The sequence below is a fragment of the Mustela putorius genome, unplaced genomic scaffold (genome assembly GCF_011764305.1).
Source record: "Mustela putorius furo isolate JIRA1106 unplaced genomic scaffold, ASM1176430v1.1 tig00003853_pilon_pilon_pilon, whole genome shotgun sequence".
Classification (NCBI taxonomy): Eukaryota; Metazoa; Chordata; class Mammalia; order Carnivora; family Mustelidae; genus Mustela; species Mustela putorius.
In genome coordinates this window covers 59903144-59928415 of record NW_025422005.1, presented here as the reverse complement: position 1 = coordinate 59928415, position 25272 = coordinate 59903144, and positions in this window count along the sequence as shown.

The window sequence follows — 25272 nt, the reverse complement described above, 5'->3', positions numbered from 1 at the left end:
TGAACATTTTTGCAGATAGGGCTAAAAAGCAGGAAGTAAAATAGTATTCAGAATAGAATGTAAAAGAATGGCAGCAAATTTAGGGGGAAAAAAGGAAATAAAGCAAAGGTAAAATGCCAATACTTGTATTTTGTAAAATTACAAAAAGTCTTTTTAGGGCAATTTCTCTTCCTGTGTATCACCCACAATAATATTCTATTTTTTTTTTCATTATTGTAATTCCTGATATTGAGAATTCCACAGACTGACAAATATAGTTCAATAGCTGTACTTAAATGTGCTTGTATCTACAGGGGTTTCTAAAAATGGCTTAAAAAATAGACATTTAGGGAATCACAGCAGTGTATATCATGGAAGTATGCTTGATTAGGCAATCTTTTCAGTGTCCTTCAAACTACACCACATTGATAGATAGCAGTGCTCCCTGAGATCTTCTTATTTTTAGAAACTCCTAAGACCAACAAGGCTGACAGAGAATAAGAGAGTGGTGTCCCAATAGTCTGCCCTGACTGAGCATGGTCTATGTAGATAAAATGATACAAAGAATGGACTCTAGTTTTTAATTATTTAAGACAGGTAAGATGGGGGAAATAGTCAACTAATAAGAAAATAAAAGAGTTGTTTGAAGAGGAACTGAGTTGGTCTGATTGACTATATTGAACTTAATTAGTTGTAAGCAAAAGATTTTGCAGATTACACTAATGAAAGTAATACAAGTGTGATATCAAAATACAAATCACATCAGAGAACACAAAGTCACATTTCTAGAGATGAACAGAAACCACAGGATCATGGAAATCAGACCTGGAAGGTAATGCAGGGTCCCATGAAATCTAGAAATAGAGTCTGTCTCAGGAACTGCAGTTTAGTTCATTTTTCCCTTAAGCAGGTCTCAAAAAACAAACTAACAAAAAATGTTTCCTCCTATTTGTGTCAATTTTCTAAAAATTAGATTCTCTCAGTATTTCCCATATTAAATTCCTAAAAGAACTCCACCAGTCTAAGAAATTTTTGATATCCTGCTTTAGCCAGAATTTTGCATCTATCTCTTAGACTACTCCCCGAATCTTGTGTCTCCCTCTGCAACTATATTTCTTCAGTTATCAAATATCTAGCTCTTACATAACTGGGTTTTCTAATGCTGTGAAAAAGCACTGGAAAGAAAGATGCTTGTTGCCATTGAGTTTAAGCCTTAAAAGTGGGAGGCTAACAATTACCAAAATGAACGGTTTAAAAAATAACAATAGTTAATTAACAAATAGTGTCAAGTGCTAGGATATGTTAGACAGGATTACTTAGCTACTTTTCATTAGCAATTGGGAAAAGCCAGGGGGGTTGAAACAGCATGGAAGCAGAAACACGGCAGGAGGAAATGTCCTAGACATAGGCAACATCCAGATCATGAAGTCTTCCCTAAACTGGTGGGAAAGTATTTCACCACTCCAATGCATTTTACTCTCTTCTAACCCTTTTCATTTTTAATCTTGACTTCATTCATTCATTTAAAACTATTTGTTGAATGACTATCAGGCACTGTTTTAGGCTCTAGGGATACAGTGTTGACAAAAACAGATAAAGATCACTGGCTTCATGGAATTCTCATTCCAGTAGTCAAGGGAGGCAATAGCCAATAAATAAGCAAAGTAAATAATTACTTATCTTATTTTTGCTTAAAGCCTAACTAAGGCTACTTATCTTTTATCCTCTATAGACTGTAAACTCCTCAAGGACATGGACAACATCTGGTTGTTATCCATAGACTGTTATCCATACACTGTTACATCGTGTATATATATGGAAGAATAGAAAGAATACTAGGAGAAACACCGTATTTCGAAATATGATGTTTTTCATTTGGTCATAATTCTGCTCTAAAAAGCTATTGGACCTAGAACCAGTTACTTCCTATCTCTGTATATAGTTTTCTCAGCTATATAGCAGGGACAATTATCTATTAGTATCCAATATGCTATAAAATATAGTTATAATAATTTTATGAAAGTCAAGTGTTCCTCAATGTCCCTTCTAAACTAAAAAAAGATACATATTTTATTACAATAATGTGTATTGAAGTGCATTGATAAAATTGCATTTGCTACAGTAAAGTCATTTTTCAGAATCATTTTGAATATGATGTTAGTTTCATATTGGTGTATATTAAATGAAAGAGCGATCTAATTGTCCTCAAGACTTTCTATTCCACATAACCCTAGTGAAAACTGCTAGTATCATGTTTCATAAGATCAGACAAAATAAAATGTTAAGCACAGAAGTTTCAAGAGGAGAAAATTACTTTTTATGCCTTTTGGGAGGATGTCTAAATGAGAAAATGTACTTCCATTTAAAAATGGATGGATTTTTTTCTGTAAGATGATGATAACTCCAAACTGAGTGAAGTTGGGGTCAGAGATTTTTGGAAATTGAATACTGCTGGCTGATAGTGAATCATCTGAATGAAGGACACAGACAGTCCCTGTTGGTGGTATTCTATTGTGGAAGAGCTATTGGAAATTATATCTATGTTCCTTAGAAGCAATATTATAGTAATTGTTAATAATGCTGGGCAAAAGAAGGAGGCGATATCATACATGTGAATGCTAGTCAATATTTAAATAAACATTTTTCAGAAGCAAAAACTTGAAAAATATGACAGAACTTTTAATCAGGTAATAGAACATACAGCATAATTAAAGAAACTGATACTTTTAAAATAAAATGTACCAGGAAAAAGCACAAAACATTTTCAGTAAACAAAACTCCTTTTCTAAGACAAAGGCATTCATAGAATTAAAGAATTAAAACACAAACTTTGGTGATATAAATGATTATTATAATCATATTTAATTATTAAAAAGGCTTTTATTGGTCTTTTTTATAATACTTATGGAAAAAAATCTCTTATTGTGACTGACAAGAATTTTAATATCAGCCACATAGAAAAACTCACAAAGAAATTACATATTAGGAAGCTTAGAGGAAAAGTAATGGTATTTTTTTTTTTCTTTTTGAGTAATGGTATTTCTAAGTGTCACTTAAATTCCACTAATAATGTTTTTGGACTTAGGTGCATGCAATTCATTGAAACACTGGAAGTAGAATATAGTATCTTAGAATTTGTTATTTGGAAAAAATGATCATATTGAGTCATTTTACCTCTTTCCTTGACACTGAAGTCATGTAATAAATTAGAAGTATAATAAGATGAAAGAATGATAATAAAATAATTCATAAGTGTGGTTAGTATACTCTCTACTTGAGGCTTTATTTATCTCCATAATAAAACAGAATCCCGTATGTGTAATATTTTTTGTTAAAAGTAGGATTCTAGCTACATACATATATTTCATTTTTTCCAGATGTTCAACTTTTATTTCCATTATCTAATAGTTGTCAATTTCCAAATGTCTTTTAGACTCATACCACACCCATCTTTTAAAGTTCACTCTAGTTCTACAGTGGAATTGCTTTGCTATTTTTCTTAACTCTGAATTCCTTGAAGACATTATACCCATATCTCTCCCTCACTATATATATTTTTTTTCCAAAATTAAATTCTGCCTTGAAGACATGTTGTAAATAGCTGTCCAAAAATAAAATTTCTTCCTAGACATGCTACTTTTTGGAGTTTTGAGAGTTTAAAGCCGTGCAGCCAGAATGGCAAAATATTCTCTTCCCTGTTTATGTAAAGATTTAATTTATTCTAACAACTATATAGATAGTCTGAACATAATTAATATTTTATTAGTTATATTCATAACAAAACATTTTACTATATATAATGTATTCCAATGGAATGTCTTGCTCATTCCTGAGAAAAGAAGTATTCAATATCAAAGAGCTAAGAAGAAAGGAGCAGGAGCATAAATAGGGTCTTAAACATATAACTTTGGCATTAATTAATTTATTTAATAATCTTTCATTGTACACACATTTTGTCACTATGCTACATGAGGTGGAAGTTAATATGAAACACAAGTTCTTACAGTACAGAGATTGCAACCTTCAAATTCAGACTACAATTTTAATTCACATTCAAAATACATGGTAGCTGGGTCACCATGGACAAATTACTTAAATTGAGATAATTATATCTAACTCATAAGACTGTTATGATGATTAAAGGAGATGATGTTTAGAAAGAAGTCAGTATAGTGCTGGGCACATAAGCCCTTGATAAACAGTACTAATTTTGCCATTCTTACTTAGAGATGGAATTTACTTTCTAGAACTTTATAGTTTGGTCAATCAACCATTCTCACACTGCGTAATTGGAACTTAAAGAGAGGTGAACAGAAGTTCCAAGAAAGCGTATAGGAGAGGGATGCAGCTCATCAGTGTACAGTCTCAGGGCTGTGACTGGGGGCAATATAACAAAGGAGCAAGTAAGCCCACAGTTGTTCAGTATTATGGTCCCAATGGCTGCATCATGACTTGCCCTCAGTTGATCTGCTGTTATTTGGCTACACAGACTTCAGAATGGTCACTTTCAACATCCGCCCAGTAGCATAGGATCTGATCTGACAGTTCCCAGAGAAGGAAATATCAGCAGTTTTTAATACACGAAAATAAGGCTTTTAACTTGAGTCACAGTAAAAGGAATGCAAATTTAAAATATAAAAAAGTAAATAAAAATGCCCTGAAATATGTAGATACTACATGATATAATACCTAAAATAAAACTAGATAACTAATTAGAGTATTATTATCTTAATAATATTCAGCAGAAATTTTACCATATAAATTAGGGAACGCATCTGAAATCTTCATTATTTGCCACTCGGTAGAGCAGGGACCAGAATGCAGATCACCCTATTTCACAGTGAACACGTGGTCCTGAGCCATCCACCATACTGGCAGTTCGGTTGGTTTGTTGCTCATCCAGCTTTTTATGTAGATTCTATATTCCTTGATCTTGCAATGTGTAGACAGATGAAATATTTTCTTTTCATCGGTCATGAACAAGACTTTATTATGACTTACTTTTAAAGCAAGGCTTGCTATTTTAAATTGGTTTTGACACAAAAGTTGAGAAATAAGAGAAAGGGCCATATCAAGAAGAGTGGCAATGCCTTTCTCAGGTTGGCAGTCACCCCTGACCTCCTACTGCTGACAGGAGAGTACTTTCAGACAGAGGGGTCCCCAGGGACACTCAGCAAAGTAGTAATAAGGAATGCATTATGGACATCTTCCACTTTGTGAAGAGGGTAAAATGCTGAAGGCTCAAAGAAAGAGTATGCAGAGAAATGGAATTAAAATGACTGACATTATCTAGCCAACTGAGGAAAATTATAGGTTAGTCAAATAGATAACGATTTACTGCCCAAGTTTCTGAATCTTAGTGATTGAGAATCAGAAAATACCTTCTATGGTTGCCTGCAGTCAGTCTCAGCCATATATCTTTTTGAAATAGGGGATCATCTAGTCTGTGGGTTCAACCCTCATGAACATTTTTATCCAAGTAAGTCAGTGTAAGACGAATATCAAGCACTATCATAAAAGTAGGATTGACAAACAAAAACAGAATGCTCAATTATATTTGGACTTCAGAAAGACAATGAATATTATGTTTTACTATAATATGACCCCCATATTGTACAAAATATACCTATAAAAGAGGTTCCTGGCTGGCTCGATCAGCACAGCAATGCAACTCTTGATCTCTGGGTTGTGAGTCGGAGGCCCATGTTGAGTGTACAGATTATTTAAAAAAAAAAAAATGCTAAGGTATTCATGGGGCATATTAATATTAAAATACTAAAACTTCACCTATTACTTATCTGAAATTCACATTAACCCTGTGTCTTGTATTTTTATTTTAAAGCTGACAACCTTATTTAGGAGACAGTATGTCTTAGAGGGATTCCTATTTAATGTGCATGGAAAAGTGAGAAGCATTTTGCCATCTGCCTGGTATGATAGTAGCATGGACGGCTGGGAGAGGAACCGATAGCCACTATGTGAATCCACATTCTTTTCAAATACCACCTGGAAGAGCCATACTCTTTTCCCTCAATAACTGCTTTATTTAATTACCAACCTCCAGGTTTTGTAGGATAATAATTATTTTCATTCACCAAAATTGAAGGTAATAATTATTACACTTGTGAACACCAACTTTACACCAAGTAATGTGCTAGGTGCTTTAAAGTATTCACTGTTTTATGTATTTGCCCTATAGCTGTGTGAGGTGGGTCCTGTGAGTATCATTTACAGATAAAGAAACAGACTCAGAAATTTCCTGTCATTTGCCAAAAGTAGCAAAGCTAATTAAACAGAAGTCATTTGCTGTTGTCAACGATGATAATGTTAACACGGATTGAGTACTGAGTTTCCGGAAAATTTTACTAGTCCCTGAGATGAATCATTTTATATTCATTATTCATTTTCACAATTGGCCTGTAAATTGACCACTAATATTATTATACCCATTTTATAGATGAGAAAAGGAGGTTTTTTGAGAGATTAAGTATTTTATTTTTCCCATGGTCAGACAATTCATAAATCCTGGACTCAATATTAGATACCAAGCTTCCTTTACTCTAAATCCCAGTCACAAAGGCAGGGGTTCAATAATTCCTAAAACACTTGGAATGCTGTTTAAAAATAGAAATTCCTGTTCAGAATCTCTGACGTCATGACCTGGATGCTCCATAGTAAATGTGCTTATCATTTTCCCAGTTCATTCTGATACTGGGAAGTAATTAACATTTAAAAATGCTATGTTTCAGACTTGGTGATAGTTCTGCTTTTGACTCTGTTAGGTAACTTGGATGAAACTCATCGGACTTTGGGCAACACCATAGGTAATACTGAGTTTTATTCTTTAAAAAACAAACAAACAAAAGTCTAATAGCCATCTCAGCTCTTTTGGATTACTTCAAAATAATTCTGTCACCACAGATTGAAAGACGAACTTTGCCAATTTGTGCTTCATAAAAATACTCACTTTACCAAGTAACATTTATCTCAACTGTATTACCTGTCCCTAAATTATTACTTTCTGTGATTCTTCAATGACATTCTGCCCAAATAAGAATAAAATAGTATTTCAAGATCTACATATTATCTAGAATATCATTGCTTATGTTATACAAATTTGAAACAAATGTAAGTCACATAAATTAAAACAGACATAGTTAAACAGAAAAAAAACTCAGAGGAGGAGCAAAGTGAGATGTTCAAGTGTTTTGTGATGGTCGGGGACAGGGAATATGGAATTCGTATTTTCTAAATAAGGATAGAAGAATTTAATAGGCCCCCTTAACTCAAGGAGCACTGCAAAAACCATTAAGCTATATTCTGTGAAGACACACACACACATAGGAAGCATTCATAGGAATCCATGACAATTCTAAGAGATAAATACCTCCCACATCTCATGAATTTCTAAAATAGAAAACAAGAAAAGTAATATCGGAGGTATTAGGAAAAGTGTTCATTCATTTTAAAGATTGAGCTCTAGATAATTTAAAATAGAAACTGAGAAGTCTTTGCACTGGTTCTTTGATTCTGATGCAAGGATATGAACTGTATGCGTTGTGACAAGGACTATAGTCAAGGATAGATTAACTGATCTAATATGGGTTATATAAAAAATGGTTGAGAAGAAACTGATATGTCAGTTATCTTCATTTTAACTTAATATGTTCTATGTTTCTTATATCCCCTGGACCTAGTCTACTCTGTATCATATGATCCTACGTTTCCAGCTAGAGATGATTTGATTTCCAATTCACTTTCCAGCCAGAAATAAACGTGTTCTTTCCCTAGATTGAATGAAGAGGTACATCAACAGGTATTCAGTCAGAAGCAAGGTAGGGGGGAAAAAAACACAAAAAACAAAAACCTGCCTTGGGTGTAAGTGATTTGATGTTAATTACCCAGCATTAGCACACAAGTACATGAACTCCTGCTGTTGGGCTCTACCCAGAAATGTCAACAGTTGCTCCCTTTGTAAAATTTAAATTCTCAAAATTTCCTGAATTTCCATGAGGTGTAGTTTCATCTTTAAAACAACCCCATTTCCTTTGATTTAGCTAATTTGAGTAGATTTCTCTTGCTTAAAATGTAATAAATTACAATTCAAAAAATAATCTACTAGTCCTACCCTCCCTCTCTCCCTCTCTTTCACATCTGTGAAATGGAAAATAAACAGGGAATGAAGTTTCACTTAGTGTCAAGTTGAAATGAGTATTAAATGTATGTATGATCTCTGAGAGAAAGGGATCAGAAATTATCATTTTCTTCCCACAGGTCTCTTTCTTGTTGATTGTACTAAGAAAATCTTAATGGTACAGTCTCTACTATATCTAGGCAAGGGAGCTGAAATCTTTTTTTTTTTAATTTTTTATATTTATAAACATATATTTTTATCCCCAGGGGTACAGGGCTGTGAATCACCAGGTTTACACACTTCACAGCACTCACCAAAGCACATACCCTCCCCAATGTCCATAATCCCACCCCCTTCTCCCAAACCCCCTCCCCCCAGCAACCCTCAGTTTGTTTTGTGAGATTAAGAGTCACTTATGGTTTGTCTCCCTCCCAATCCCATCTTGTTTCATTGATTCTTCTCCTACCCACTTAAGCCCCCATGTTGCATCACCACTTCCTCATATCAGGGAGATCATATGATAGTTGTCTTTCTCTGCTTGACTTATTTCGCTAAGCATGATACGCTCTAGTTCCATCCATGTTGTCGCATATGGCAAGATTTCATTTCTTTTGATGGCTGCATAGTATTCCATTGTGTATATATACCACATCTTCTTGATCCATTCATCTGTTGATGGACATCTAGGTTCTTTCCATAGTTTGGCTATTGTGGACATTGCTGCTATAAACATTCGGGTGCATGTGCCCCTTTGGATCACTACGTTTGTATCTTTAGGGTAAATACCCAATAGTGCAATTGCTGGGAGCTGAAATCTTATTGAGTGTTTTATGATTTCCCTGCGTAGCCTTTCATCCTGACTGTTATGTGGACTTCAAACATTTTGTATATAAAACTATAATTATTCTAACTCCTAAAAAAGCTTGCTTTCCTTTGCTTGTTTTTTTTTTTTCCCCTTTCCTTTTTCTAGATCGACCTGTTGTCAGATGGAATTTGGAATATCCAATAAATGGAATTTAAGGTATATCAAACAACTGTGAGCAGCACATGAACCATTGTAGCTCATATTGCACCTTGCTATCAAGACAAAAATAAAACTGCTTACTTGTGATTGTTGCCAATTCAGGAAATGGCATTTATAGAAACTTTGAAGAAACAGCTGTGATTTACCAAAAATGACTCATTTGTTAATGTGGTAATAAATTACAATTCACTGACTTCATTGAACCTGACTCATGCAATATAAAATGAGATGGTATTTTTGGGTTTCAAAATATAAAGTCAAGTCTGAAGTTAGTGAAATTTATGGTTGCCCCTATATATGTATAAACAGTTCAATTAAATCCATAGAATTAGAAGGTGAATTTCATATTTTTGTTAGCAGAGAATTTGGGGTAAACATGTTTTTTTTTCATATATATTGAGAATTTTATGTTCACCATTTGCATTTGAACTCTGAGTGGGTCATATATAGCACATTCAATTTGCAGGTAATTTCTGGGCACAGTCTCTAGAATATACCTTTTTTAGAGAAAACTACTACTACTGTAGTTAATGTTATCTAGTCAAATTTCTACACAGTAGACTGTAAATCTATTTGCCAGGCAAAGGATATCTGTTCATTATCACTAGGAGTAGGAGTCTGAACACTTTTGTTCATCCTGGTATCAGAGTCCAGGAAAAACACAACATATTCAAGAACTGGGTAGAACAATGCTTACTCACATAGAAAAGAGGCAGAGCAAGATCAACCCCAATAGTGGGCATCAATCCCCAAAAGCCAGTAGATTTCTCCTGACAACGAACACAAGGCAATTGGCCTGCATGCACTCCTTTTGTGCTGCAGTGGAAGGATCTCATTTCCTCCCCATAGCTGATGGACATAGTTATGAAGCTGATCAAATGCCATATGATATACACACTTAAGCAGAACTATGGAGTACCCATTGAATTTGAAACATGGAAAGATATTCCCAAACAAAGCCATAAGTTTGGCATAGGCTGTTGAGGCTCCTTATCTCTTGGTCAGGAAGTGTTCTGAGACCTAGGCTCTGATTGGGCAAGCCCAAGCAGGAAAAGCACATGGCCCAATGGCAATTGTTTTTCCAATATAGTTTTCATTCCCCAGGAAACTAAAGCTTAAATAGAGATGCAAATCTGTCTCTCAAAGAGATAACATACAATGGTATGCTTTCTTGTGTATGTATTTCATGTATATGTAAACAAGGCTTTCATGTCTTTAAATAGGAAATATTTGTCTAGCTTTTTTAAAATCATCAGATAAGAGAAAAGAAGGATCAAATCCTAGATTCAATTTAGAAATGTAGTTTGATATTTTAAAAATTAGGTTTACCATATGCTTTTTTTTTCTTGTAAAATAGTATTGATGTTCTAGTTCAAGATGGTGACATAGGAAGATACTAAACACACCTCCTCCTACAGACATACTGAGTCTACAGCTACAGCTGAAACAATTTCCTTTTAAAAAAAATCCAAAGCCTAGCTAAGTGATGCTACATATTGAACAAATGAGTTGAAAACTACATCAAAGAAAACAGGCAAGCCTGGGACACAATCTCACCAAAGACTTTATGCTCAGCATGGCAACCCACATCTAGGAAGAAACTCAAAACCTGGAGTTTTCCCTGAGAAGCAAAGGGCTTACATTCTACATTAGGCACCCCAACTTTTAGGACATGCACTTGAGAGATGAGACTCCGAACAGCCTAACTTTGAAAACCACTGGGGATCATGTCTCAAGACCGGTAAAACCATAAGCACTAGCAAACTGAGAAACAGCTCTTTGAGTGCTCATATGCTTGGACTCACCTACTCCAGGGCCTAGCTCATACCCAGCCGATCATAATTATTTTTTACTACTTTACTACTTTTGTCCTTTAACCTTTAAGCTTTATATTATTAATCTACTACCTTTACTGTATATTTACCTTTCCAGTGACATTTATTCTTTCATATGTGTTCTTGTTATTAATTAGCACCCTTTCTTTTCAGATTAAAGGTTTCCCTATAAGATTTCTTGTAAGGTTAAAAAGGAAGAAGTAAAACTGTCATTATTTCAATATGACATTATATTAAACATAGAAAACCCTAAAGATTCAATCAAAAACTGTTAAAACTAATAACTGAATACAATAAAGATGTATAATTCAAATTCAGTACACAAAAATCTGTTGTGTCTCTATACATTAATAATGATGTATCAGAAAAAAGATTTTTAAAAACAATCTCATTTACAATTGCACCAAATAGAACAAAATATCAAAGAATAAATTTAACCAAGGAGGTGAGAGACCTGTACCCTGGAAACTTATTTAAAAAATCAATATAACACAAATAAATTGAAATATATTCTGTGTTCATGAATTGGAAGGATTTATATTGTTAAAATATTCATATTATCCAAAACAATACACAGATTCAACCCAATCCCTATCAAAATTCAAATGACATTCTTCATAAAAAATAAAACAAACAATCCTAATATTTGTCTCAAACTACCAAAACCCACAAATAGCCAAATCTGTCTTGAGGAAGAAGAACAAAACAAAAGGCATCACACGCCCTTATTTCACTATATTGCAAAGCTATCTCAATTAAAACAGTGTGGAAATCAGCATAGAAACAGGCAAATAGATCAGTAAAACAGAACAGTGAACCCAGAAATGAACCCATGCATATATGGTCAATTAATTTATACATAGGAGCCAAAAATATGCAATGGAGAAAGGATGGTCTCTTCAATAAATGATGCTGGGAAAACTGGGCAGCCACATACAAAAGAATAAAACTAGACCACTATCTCACATCATACAGAGAATATAATTCAAAATGGATTAAAGACTTGAATGTAAGACCTAAAACCACAAAAGTCCTAGAAGAAAACATAGGTGGTAGACTTTCTGACATAGGACTTGGTGATAATTTTTTGAACCTGACAACAAAAGCAGAAATAAACAAGTGGAACTACATCAAACTTAAAAGCATTTACACAGCAAAGGAATCCATCAAAAAAATGAAAAGGCAACCTGCTAAATAGGAGAATATATTTGCAAATTGTGCATCTTATAAGGGGTTAATATCTGAAATATATAAAGAACTCATACAACTCATAGCAAAAAATAAGCAATCTGACTAAAAAACAGGTAGAATATCTGAATATACATCTTTCCAAAGAAGATACACAGATGGACAACAGGTACATGAAAAGATGCTCAAGGGCATTAATTATCAGGAAAATGCACCCTCATGTTCATTGAAGTGTTACTTACAATACCTAAGACATGGAAACAACCTAAGTGCTCACTGACGGATAAATGTGGTATATTATTCAGCCACAAAGAAAAATCAAATATTGCCATTTGTGACAGAATAGATAGACCTTGAAAGCATTATGCTAAGTGAAGTAAGTAAGATAGAGAAAGATAAATACCTTATAATCTCTCTTATATGTGAAATCTTTTTTTAAAAAGTCAAGTTCATAGATACAGAGAACAGATTGGTGATTTCCAGAGGCAGGGATTGGGGTAAGAAAAATGAATAAACTTTTTTTTTTCTTAGTTTAAATGAATTGAATAAAATTTTAAGTAGGTATATGGAAATAATAGACATCTTTATTATTAAGAGTGAAAAATTATTCTGGAGAAGGGAATTTGTTAGCTCCTAACACTTGAGGGAGATCATAAATATTAGAATTTTTTATATAAAGATTGTCAAACTTGATTATCACATAAATATATTGATATACTTTTCTATACTTCTAATTCTCTCTCCCTCTTCCCTGCCCTCCCCTTTCTCTGTCTTTCCTTCTGTCTCTCTCATGTTCTGTTAATTATGTTTGAGACAAAATCACCTTAAACATCATTAAAATTTTTTCCCTGAATATTTCTTAATGGGCAACTCCTGAATAGGTACACTGAATGCTGCATTTTCCAAATAGTATATTTTTTGTTTGAAAGTCATTTTAATAAATGAATATGAACACATAAATACTTCATAGAATGGTATTTGGATAAGCATAGGTTAGTCTATTCTGTAATATGGTTTTATGTACATTAACAGATATGTTCATTTATAGGACACTCAAGGTACTTAAATTTATATCAAGTACTTAAATTTACTATGAAGTGGATATAATTTAAACTTTAATCTATTTATTTTCATGTACTTCATGAAATGAAATGAAACTGGATGTCATAAAATGAAAATTCTTTCTTCTACATATAAAGAAAACTTATAAGTGCAAATTTTAATTAGATTAATTTTAATATGATTTTTAAAAACACATTGGCCAAAATTTGAACAGTACAAAAAAAGTATACAGTAAAACTTTGTCCTGACCCCAAACGTTTAGTTCCCTTTTCCAGAAACAATGAGAATTAAATGATTTTTGTGATTTCTTCCAAAGATATTTTATATACATAAAACTATTCATATATACATTTTCCCATTTTCTCTAAAACACAAATTATAGTTGTCTGAAAAAATTAAATAGTATTGAATTCTTGAATCAATTGCCTCTAATATATCCATAGGTTACTAAATTACTCTAACTAATAATATACCAATAAGTAAATTGCAGAACAGAAAAATAATAGCAGCAACAACAAAAGACAGGGAGAAAGTTTGCAACACCCATTAGAAATTATTGGGGAGGTTTCAAAAATAACAAGATATAATCAGTTATGTTAATTTGTAACTCCTGCAAATGTTATCACTGTATGTGGTAATAAGTATTAAGATAAAATATTCAGAACATCCAGTTTCTGCTAGTTATATGGTATCTAAAGAAATACAGGAATTAGCCAGAATTTGTCATTTTTTGTATAACCATAGGTCCTAGTTTGCATGCCAGAATCATTTTTTGAGCTAGTTGTTCCATTGTAATTATTGATATTGCTATCTTTTACTCTCAATTTTTTCTTATTCAGATAATTAATTATACAGTCACCATTAATCATATGGGATTTGGTACTTGGGATTCAGGAGAAGCCAAATTAGCCTCAAAATCCGAACAATTACCCATTCCATTCCTATCCCATCTAGTGGAACTGCTGAAGATAAACAGGTCTAAAAGACAGGAGCCATTGCTTCCAGGTGTTGTTTTCCCAACCATTTTGTGCTAAATGGCCCACAGTGAGCTGGCCTGGGGTTCAGTGCAGGCCTGGAAATGATCCACATAGTTATCAGTAGGCAGCTAGTCCACATGACCTTTTCTCCCTACTCCTTTTTCTCACTAGTTGCAAAAGAATTTTGGGGACTTGCCTTGCTTGTATTTATTGACCATTCTTAAAATGAGTTATTGCTTAGAAAACATTACTCTTGTTATTTATTGTTTGGAGGGTTGCAGAATGCTTTTGAATTACTTTTAGAAGAATAAAGCAAAATGCAGGTCAATGGTTATAAATTCAACTAAACAGGGAATGTACCAAAAAGGTAAAGGAAGAAAGGCTCAGCAATGAAATGAAAATGTATATTTAAACTGCAGGTAACTTCTGGATACAATCTATAGGATCTCTCTCTCTCTCTCTCTCTCACTCTCTCTTCTTTCCTTGGTAGGACTTTTGAGGACAAAGATATTTAAACCATAAACCATTTTTCTATATGATCACAGGCAATATTCACCCCTCTGAGTTCAATAAGACAAATGCAATATGAAAAGATCCCAGGAACTCAAAAAAGTACTTTCATTTTTAGCCCTCCTGATGTAGAAGGGAAGAAGAGCATAGTGCGTTTATCCTCAAAGTTTCCCATGATAACTCCTTAGAATTAAAAATGGAAAGATGAATTTTGCTGCTGCCAAATAGGCTGAGGTGAGTGAACTAATTTAATTATAATACTTTCTCATTATAAAATTATAAACAAATTATTTGGCTTGTTAGAGCCCAGAATCTTCACATTAAAAATGGTGAATTTTTTTTTTCATTTGGTAATAAATATTGGCTTCTGTGTACCATGTACCATAGATCTAAATATAAATTGATGAACAAATGGACAAGACTTCTGCCCTCATAAAGCTTACAGTCTTGTGGATATTCAGTTATTCTATCATCAAGAAACCAATAGTATCTATACATGGGTGTATTTTAAAAATTCAGTGAGATAATTTTTGTAGAGCTTTAGCTTTATACATAGAATAATGTAAAAAGCTATTGTTTGCCATACTGCTAAGGAAATAAGTGGAGTATTGAGTCAAAAACTGCTGGAGAAGAAACAGAAATATAATGTACACATTTACTATCCATTGTCTATCAGTCACACACCCTAATAATGCATGGTTGATTTCCCTGAGTTTGGAGGGTAGTGACTTCCTGTATTACAATCATCCATGAATTTAGCCAGGATTGAAAATTTTGTGAAAGATAACCATCTGCTATCCCTGGGAGACACCTTGCTTTTCAATATCAGATTTTGATTTTTTATCTTATCATTATGAGAGAAATAGTCTTTTGGGTTGCCTATTCTTAAATATAGAAAATACAGAAAATGAACACATGTAACCTGATATTAGAGCAAAATAATTTTGTAGCAAAAACATAATAGCATATACTTTGACAGGTCCCTTTTTTATCCCCATTTAATGACGCTTCTACTGATATGACTCCACTAAGTATATGTTGAAGCTATGAGCAGAAATACATCACAGCATATTTATATACAGATCATAAGTACAGATATCCATAAAGATATTTTTAAATAAATAACTTTAAATACAATTTTCATTACTTTTTTAAATTGAAAAATATTAAAATTTTAAAATTTAAGTAACCATTTAAAATTCAATATGATGATACACTTATAAAATGATCCACCCTTCTGATGATATATTTATGAAAATTATGACTAAGCTTTCATTTAACACTTTCAAATTTTGATATCAAAATGTGTAGTTTGTTCTCTTATAAAGTAAGTACTATGAAAGTACTATTTTTCATCAATAGCATCTTTACTCTGAGAGACCAAAAGATGATTAGTTAATATAAAAATACTTTAGAGGAAGACAAAATATTAAGTCTCTTGATGATGTCACACTGAATTAAAAAATAAAATCCCACTTCTAAAAAAATAATTTCAAAACAATATTTTGTAATGTTGTAAAATATGTAAATCATACAACAGAAATAATCATCTAAAAGAAAAGAGATAAAAATTGATACCAAGCAACCTAGTATTGAGAATCCTATGCCAGACTGAATGAATAAACCTGGGTTTCAACTTTAAATTTTCTCTAATTCATTTAGATTTTGAATCTCACTTTTATCACAAATAAAACAATCATGTTGGACTATAAATGTAATTCTCAGAGTGGATAATATATACAATACCCTTCGTGTTGGGAAATAATTTTGTATGGGGGTGGTGTATATGCACGTCTTCTGAGCAGAGAACATTAACAGCTGTGTTCAGAGATGTTTACCTAATAGCCATGGAGATGTAAAGATAGTACCTCTTGGAAATACTCTAAGCTGCCTCTCCTGGACACATTCTAGGGTAATTAGGTTAAAGGCATCTCCTCCCCTTCTCCAGAGGCATTCTAGGATAAGATAATACCTTCTCCTAGGGGGGAAAAAAAAAAGAGAGAGAGAGAGAGAGAGAGAGGAGAGGAGAGTTTGGGTCATAGAGCAGGATCTCAGTATCTTAGAATCCAGAAGACACAATGAATCCACTGCATGCACATCTACCTGGGCCTGTCTGTGCATCAGCCCCATGGGACCTGAAGGACACAAGAAACTGATAGAAACATGAGACACCAAGCAGTCTACTATGACATGAGTAATAAAGTGTTTAAACTAGCATCTGTACTCACTACTGCTGTTTAGGAACTGCTTAATCACTTGACACTGATGATGGCTGAATGTCCATTTAAACCACATGAGGTAAGTTTGCCAAAATATGCATGTTCCCCTGGATTCTTAGTTCTCCCACACATTTTTGGCTTTAGTTTGTTTAGAGATTTTATTTATCCATTTGAGAGAGAGTGTGTATGAGTTGGGGGGAGGGGCAAAAGGAGAAGAACACTCCTTACTGAGCAGGTGGCCCTATATGGGCCTTGATCCCAGGACCCCAGCATCATGACTTGAGCAGAAGGCAGATACTTAGCTGACTAAACTGAGCAGGCACTCTTCCCATATCTTTCTGAAGGCTGGTCCTAAGAAGTCATTTTTTTTTAATGAAAAATGCCTTATTCTTAAGCTATGTTAAATAAATAGGGAAAGAAGGATGTAAAAAAATAAAGGGATAGAGAACCACTGGAACTAGTTAATGGAACTCATTTATTAAGAAAGGTAGACACTAAAGATATAAAACTGAGGCTTCCACCCTCAAGTGTCATACTGTCTTGTAAAAAAGGAAAAAGAGTTCCACATAGGAATGAAACCATATGATATCTACCTTTCTCAGCCTTACATATATCACTTAGCATTATACCCATTAGATCCATCCATGTTGTCACAAATGGTAAGAGCTCACCCTTTTTAGAGTTGAGTAATATTCCATGTATAGATATGCCACTATTTTTTTATCCACACATCTATTGAAGGAAACTTGTTTCAAGATCTCAGCTATCATAAAGAATGCTGCAATAAACATAGGGATGCATATATTTTTTTGAATTAGTGCTTTTCTTTTCTTTTTTTCTTTATTTTTTATTTATTTATTTGACAAAGGCAGGGAGGGAAAGAACACAAGCAGAGGGAGAAAAAAGTGGAAAAGGGAGAAGTGGGCTTCCAGACAAGCAGGAAGCCTGATGCAGAGCTTGACCCTAAGACCCTGGGATCATGACCTGAGCCGAAGGCAGATGCTCAATGACTGAGCCACCTAGGTGCCCCTGTTTTTATTTTCTTTGTATAAATACTCAGTAGGGGAATTATTGGGTCATAGAGAAGTTCTACTTTTAATTTTTTTTGAAGAAACTCCATACTGCTTTCCACAGTGGCTGTATAAATTTACATACCTATTAATAGTGTAATAGCCATTCTGACAAGTATAAGTGAAATCTCATTGTGGTTTTGATTTGTACTTTCCTGATGATTGGTGCTGTATTTCTGTGTCTCTTGGCCGTCTGTACGTCTTTTTTGGGAAAAAAGTGTCTATTCAGGTCCTCTGTACATTTTTAAATCAGATTGGGATTTTTTGGTATTGAGTTGTATAAGTTCTTTATGTATTTTGAATTTTAGTTTTATATAATATATATGGAACTTTGCAATTTTATTCTCCCACTTAGTAGATCTTTTTGTTTGTTATTGATTTCCTTTGCTATGCAAAAGCTTTTTATTTTGATGTAATTCCAATGGTTTACTTTTGTTTTTGTTTTCCTCGCTGAGACATATCTAGAAAAATGTTGCTATGACCAGTGTTAAAGATGTTAATGCCTATATTCTTTTCTAGGATTTTTATGGTTTTCAGTCTCACATATAGGTCTTTAATCCATTCTGAGTTTATTTTTGCATATGGTATTAAAAAGTGGTCATTTCATTCTTTTGCATGTAGCTATCCAGTTTTTCCAGCACCATTTATTAAAGAAACTGTCTTTTTCCCATTGTATTTTCTTGCCTTCTTTGGCATAGATTAGTTGATCATATAAGCATAGATTTTATTTCTCGGCTCTCTATTATATTCTATTGGTCTATGTGTCTTTTTTTTTTTTTTGTCCCACTACCATATAAAACAAATGAATAAACAACCAAACAAACAAAAGACAGAATCAGATCTATAAATACAGAGAAAAAACTTCCTCCAAGGGGAAGAGAGCTGGGGTATAAGCAAAATGGGTGAAGAAGAGTATGAGATACAGAATTTCAGTTATGGAATCAATGTCAAGAGACTAAAAGGTATAGTATAGGGAATATAGTCAATGTTATTGTAACAGTGTTGTATGTTGACTATTCCTAGCTACACTTGTGCTGAGCATCGAATAACTATGTTATACACCTAAATCTAATGGAACATTGGATGTCAACTATATTCAAAAATTATTTTTAATTTAAATTAAAAAGTAAAAAGGCAAAAATAAAAAAATAAATGGGAAATGAGTTAGTCTGTAGCTAGAAACATAAATCTAACAAAAAATACATGATTAAATATATAGATGAATACTTATAACAGAAATATTTTTAAAGAATTCATGACATGTGATTTAAACCTATGGTAAGTAGGAAATAAAGGGAGTTCTTCACAAAGGAAGAATAATTAATTTTCTGAGTTTATTTTATAGACAGAAAAGACTTCCTTGAAGTATCATTTTATCTATATTATTGAGGAATAGGGCTTCCAAAGAAAACCAGTGGTGGTGAGTAAGAGCCAATAATATCAAATGAACTAGTTTGAGGAAAATCTAGATTCTCCTGCTCTAAGTACTATAGGTGCTTTGGTAGAACTGGAACACAGGCTAAAAGAAGAAGCATGATTAATTTAAAGAAAATGACTACTAATGTAACTATTTGAATAAATAGGGATGAGTTTAGGTATTAATGCACACAGATTTTGTAGTTATAAAAGATTTTAATGAGGAGATACCCATTATTTGATTAGATTTAAGTATAGGTGGTAAAAATCCAATATACATTAAGAGTTACAATGTATACATTTACTACATAGATTATTTAAGGGAACACGACAGGGTGAGGAGGTCATACTGTAACTCTTCAATTGGTAGAGGATAGGAAACAAAATTCAAATTTAATCCCTAGAGTATGTTCATTGTTACTATATTTTATACTATATACTCTATACTATGCTATACTCTATACTATAATCTATACTTTACCATTTTGTTATAGAGTATTCCCTGTGTGTCAGTACATGGAGAAAATGGGCCAGAAGCAGACAAAAAGCAACCTCAATAGTTCAGAAGAGATATGATAGGAACTTGCAGAGCAAGCCATGCAGTTATATAGATATGAAAGGAAGATAAAGATAACTTCCAGATAATTCTGGAATTATATATATAATATATATATATAATATATAATATATATATATAACTTCATGATAATTCTAAGATTTAAAAACTAGTATCTTTAGAGAAAAAAATTCAGAACTCAAAGGAAAATTGGATACCCCTTATGGTAGACTGATGGTAAGTATATCTCATTGTTCTTATGTATTTCTGAGTCCATGAGAGGGCATGATATTCCATAATAGCACTCTTTCCTAAATCTTAAATCCTTTCTAGGAACTTCAGTTGTATTTGTTTTTAATTAGTTCTCAAAAGGTCCAGAGAGATAGATACCATTATTTCCACTTTACAGATAAAGAATTTGAGGCTTAGAGATAAAACAATTTGCCAATGTAATCTAAATAAAAAACATCAAAACTGATTTTACACATATATAGTCCATCACCAAAGTAGGCACTCTTTGGCATAAAATACTATTGCCTCAAAAGAGAATCAAAGAAATCACATGAAAAGTAAATCTGTAGATTATCAACATTCTATATTGTATATAAATATGCCAGTTCCTAACTATCTTATTAAGCCAAAGATCTCAATTTAGCCCAGTCTCAGGGAATGAAATTTTGCAGGTTTTCAATGATAATGAAGGACATTTATTTCAGGCACAAACCAGCAGCAACTAATGAAATTCAGATAATCCTATATGACCATAATAAAAATAATTTTGTGCCATATTCGTGTTCCAGTTGGTCTACTCCTTGAATAATACATATGCCCTACAGTCAAAATCAGAACAAAATTGCATGTTTTGATAGTTTCTTATTTTGCAAAGTCTTTAAAAAAGACAAGAAGATAAGAATAAACATATAAAACATGTAGAGAACCTCCACATAAAAGGAAATCCATAAATCTCATTAGACTGGAAAAATACTTTCAAAGTAAACCTAACTGAATAACATATGAATATTATAACTGGCTCAAACGCAACAGCTTGTTGGCCAGCTATGGAAAATCATCAGGTTCATTTCAGTGTGTAGCTTGTATTCCTCCCCTAGAAATAAGCATGGACCAGATGGAATGTAACTATCAGTTAGGCCTGCAGGGTTTATATCCTACTGAATTACTATTGAATTTTTCTCTCCTTTCCTTTTGTGGATTGCCAATATTTAAAATTTCTTCAAGTAGTCCAATTTCTTAAAATAGCATGCAGTATTTTAAAGTCAAAACTAAAGTAAAACTCTAAAAATCTCAATTATGTCAATGGCTTTTCAGTTTTATTATATAAAATTATTATCTATTTGCAAATAGAAATAGAATAAGTTGCTTTCTAAATAGGTAGTCACTTACATTAGTTAAAAGAATTAAGTATCATGTCCCTCAAATATATGAACTTATATTTCATAACTATAAATTGTATTTATTTTGTAAATAAACAAAATATATAATCAATTTCACACTTATAGTAAACTAAACAAAATAAAAAGATATATGGATTGAACATGACTTCAGAGTTAATAAGTATTTCCAAATTCTAATAACTATAGGCATGTTAGATCATCACTGGGACTTCTTGATAATCAGAACAAATAAAGCTATGGGAGAAAAAATCATCACAATACCAACTAATGTTTTAAGTCCAATTTATGAGAAAATATTTCAATTAGAAAAATGGGAGAATAAAATGATGGTCCCAATGGACTCCTTGCACCTATAGAATGCCAAGCCAATGGCATTTCCTCAACAGTAGGCTTAAGCATTATTACAAACTAAGCCAGAGGAAGGGTTGCTCATTGAGACAACAGAAAAGAAAGATCAATATTTTCTCCATTGGATATTTACCAATAAAAACAGAAAGATTCAAAGAATGCAGTACTTCCTCACCTCCAAAATAAGAAGTTAAAAGCTCATTCAAAACTCACTTTGTCTATAATATCTCATTTAGAGAAAACAGCTGTTTTATTTGTTATAAGAGATGAGTATTCCAACCCAGTAAGATAATATTGATGAGTGTTAGAAGGCAAATTGCCCCTGCTCACAACATGTACATTACCAAAGAGTAGGTAAATATGCCTACATCTCTGTCAACTCATGCTACTGCCTTGCGTGTAAGAGTCATATGCTCTAAAAGGAAATGTGTGATATTTTTCATCAAAAATCTCAAGATTTATTCTGGATATCTGTGTGATAGTCACCACATTTGTGTGTCAGGAGTCTGTAAGATCACTCTCAAGTGTAATAACTAGAAGAACTCAGGAACTCTTCCACTCATGGTTATGGTTTATTACAGCAGAAGGATACAGATTAAAATCAGCAAAGTGAAAAGCATATGAGGCAGAGTCCAGGAGGAACCAAGTGCAAATTTCCAGGTGCCCTCCCAGTGGAATTGCATGTGGATGATCTTAATTCTCCAGGTGTTGAAGTATAATATTCATGGAGGGTTTCCAGGTAAAATCTGTGTGAAATGTTATGAAGCTCACCCAAGCCTCGTGTAAGGAACTTTATTGGGTATCAGCCCACATGACTGAACTCAGTTACTGATACTCTAGCCCTCCCCTACTCCCCCAGGTGAAACCAGCCTTTTCCATAAATCATGTGGTTATAAAAAATTATATAGCAGAGAGGTCAAAGAGCTCACACATATAAAAATAATGTTATCAAGCAGAATATTCCAAGGGCTTGTCGTGAAGACAGGCCTATATGGAGCATGTATAGGACCTGAGAAACTTAGATCAGCTGAGTGAAATTTTTCTGGCCAAATTACACTCTAATGACTTTAATTCCTTTATAGTATATAGCTATAGTAACAATAATAATGTTATCTTCCAGAAGTTATTTTGAGAATTTTGATAATTCATGAACAAATTGCAAACATATTTTTAGTTATTACTGTTACAATATTATTGTTACTATGCCATGGTTACAGTACCATACCAAATTGTCACCATATTATTTTTACCATATTGATTTTTGTTGATTAGTCAATAAATACCAAAGGGTAATGTGACTCCTTTAAACCATATAGCAAATATTATGTTGATATTTAATAATAAATTCTATCTTTCAATATGAAAGTTTTCAAAAATAAAGATGAACATTGTTTGTACTATGTTATACAATTATATAAGTATCAACCTGGCATTAATTATTTTAATATTCCTAATAAATAATACAGACAACTAACTAATCTTAAAATATGCTGTATATGTGTATATATATATATATATATATATATATATATGAAAAATAAGAGGGAAAAGAGATTCAAACCATGTATTTAGCTAATCTCTTTCTCAAAAGAGACAATGATATAAACTGGTATGTATACTTTGTTTACCTCAGTGCAATACTGTGGGATGGGGGGAACATATGTTACTGTGTTTTTCTACCCTTTGTCTCCTACACAGCCTCTGCCCAAAATAGTAAATACAAGTAATGCCTTTTATTATTTGATCTTCAGATGGGAATCTTTACACTAGATAATTTACACATACTAAGTACTACAGAAGTATTTGGACACTGTAGAGAATAGCTCTCAATGGAAGCTGTCCACATTCTTAAAAGGCTCTCTCCACATTTAGCTGGCTCACTCACAGTGGAATTATTAACACTAAATCTCACAACTTCATTGTGCATCTACCATTGTACCAAAAGGTATAGACTCATGCTATATCTTCTGGTAACAAGATATATCTTCATGAAGCTTCAATTAGGGATTAAATTACCTACAGAAAGATAAAGAATGTGAGACATCCATTTTGATAGCATGGAATGTGATAGAAGCAGTAGGATTCTAGAATTTTCATACGTATCAGTAGCTTCTGGCTACAGTTGTTTGTTGACTGTAGTGAAAGTGGAATGGCTCTAAAGCTGGAAGCTTTCTTTTTGGTCTCCCAAATTTGAGTGCTTCTAAATAGTAGAAGCAATTTTGTCGACCTGTTTGGGATTGTGACTCTAGTAGTCAACTCTGGAAATGCTCTTAGAGTATTTTTCTTCAGTTCCTCCAAAAATTCCGTGAGTGAGATTCTTTAATAAACCCCTTTCTCATTAAACTAATTAGATCACTCTCTAGTACAAGGGAGAGAAGACTAGAATGTGTAAGAACACTCAAATAATCTTATCACTGAGACACTGTATCAGAGTCCAATTCTACCACTAATTTTCATTTCTTAGATAAGACTCACCTTTCTCTTATATAACAAACAGTACCGACAGTGAGACTTTTTTTTCTGAAGATAGTGGATGTTAAAACTTTTTTTTTTTTTAACTACATCAGCTAACAATAAGCTGTTGATGCTTTTACCAAAGCCATATCACCCAATCATCCAACTCCTGAATTATATCTCATAGGCTGGAAGTAAACATTTAGGCTTAGATGTTCTTCAAGGACTAAACTAGCCAATATCTAATTAGAGAGTATAAATGAAGTTGTTAGAATATTAAGGGAATATACATAATTTTTCTCACAAATGTTTTATGGTATATGTCTCATTTTTTTGAGGCTGCCATGTTACTTATCATTTAAAAAATGGTTGTAATAGGTTAGATGACACATTTTGTAACATTCACCTCAGTAATTTCAGGATGGGGTGCATCTAACACCAGCTGAATAGCCTAAGAGAAAATATAAAATTGATCATTAATCCTTTAAATTATTTTTTCAATAAAATTTTCTTAAATATCCAAGGATCCAAAAATATTTAAATAAATATTTTCCAGGTGACTTAAAATATAATATTTAAATATTATATTTAAATAATTAAAATATAACATTTCATTAAAATACTAATGGAAATATTGTACTGACACATAAGAATCACAAACACATTCACATGTGCATGTGCACATATGTATAGATACACGGGTCTTATAAGTAAGATAAGATGTGCAAACAGGGCTGAACTAAATTATTTACAAAGTATATTTCACTGCTAATAGTCTAAAATCCGATGAAACTGTGAAAAAAAAAAAACAAACAAAAATGGATAAGTTAATTAGGAATAATTTCCTGGTGAGTTTTGGTTTGTATCTGAAGGAAAGGAAAGAAGCAGTAAGGTCAGCCAATGGGAAAGGAAAAGGGCGAGAATACAGTGACACATCCAAATAAGCATTTACATATTAATCCTAGACTCTGTTTCCTAAAGTCATATGAGACAAAAGCATAATTGTCCCTCACTATTTTATCTATAAAAGATAAATATTAAGAGACTTATTATTGCAGCTCTAGTAAGTATGTCCCACACATTCAGGA